This window comes from Atractosteus spatula (assembly GCF_055471065.1).
Source record: "Atractosteus spatula isolate fAtrSpa1 chromosome 16 unlocalized genomic scaffold, fAtrSpa1.hap1 SUPER_16_unloc_2, whole genome shotgun sequence".
Taxonomy (NCBI): Eukaryota; Metazoa; Chordata; class Actinopteri; order Semionotiformes; family Lepisosteidae; genus Atractosteus; species Atractosteus spatula.
Genome location: NW_028296632.1, coordinates 307,209 through 308,128, shown reverse-complemented (window position 1 = coordinate 308,128; position 920 = coordinate 307,209). Strand labels below are relative to the sequence as shown.

Here is a 920-nt window from a genome sequence, read left to right as displayed (position 1 = left end):
ACAGTTTTCATACGGTAATATGTTTATGTTCCTAAATCAATCTCTTTTATGAGCATGTGAAAGGCATGGTGAATCGATTCTCAAAAATTACTGTACTTTGCATGATTGGAAACAAATGCGTGATTGCAAAATGCTGTGGTGTTACTTTTACAAAGACGGTCAATGAAAAAAAGAATGTTGACCAGGGCAATACTTTGAGTTTACACTTACAGCTTGTCCAAGGTCATTCATTATTAATACTATTAGTAATATCTTCGTTAAAGACTTTGATGGCCACAGCTCAAACATGAGAGGTTGAGCTTTATTAGCTCCACCTTGCGGAAATTCCGGATACTATTATTTTGCTTGTCGTATTATAGGAGAATTTACGGTAACTCGCGGTATTTACCGGTAGCTTGCGGTAGACTGCGTACAGCGTACCGCAAAATAATGCGGTATCGCCCGCGCATTTTGAATGGCTGCATCTGTAGGCTGCCAAAAGTCTCCGAAACCAAATTTTGATAGCAGAAAATTCTCACTCGTCCAGAAGTTCCCTTGGGACCCAACATCCAGCACAGAGTGGTAAAAAAGCGTCTTTTTTGTAGACCCTTGCAGCGTGCATTGGTGGTTCAGTGGTAGAATTCTCGCCTGCCACGCGGGAGGCCCGGGTTCGATTCCTGGCCAATGCAGTGGCTTTTGCAGCGAGCGGCTCCATCACTTGCATCCCCTTTCAACTCGCAACTGAAAACCCACTGAAGCTTAGAAGCTGTGAGCCAGGTCAGTACCCAGATGAGGATGACCTACAGGGAAAAGCAAAGCTTACAGCTGGAAGCGGTGTTAATGGAGCCAGCGGTGGGACGCTCACCCTGACGTCTGTGCGGGTCCCAATGCCCCAGTATAGTGACGGAGACGCTGTGTGGTAAAAAGGCGCTGTCTTTTGG

General features: G+C 45.8%; 1 non-coding gene across 1 annotated transcript; it reads left to right on the top strand.

The window, feature by feature from the left end:
* The first annotated feature begins 597 nt into the window (after positions 1-597).
* Positions 598-668, top strand: trnag-gcc (transfer RNA glycine (anticodon GCC)). Its single transcript has one exon. It is a non-coding gene; the product is annotated as a tRNA-Gly (tRNA).
* The last annotated feature ends 252 nt before the right edge of the window (positions 669-920 follow it).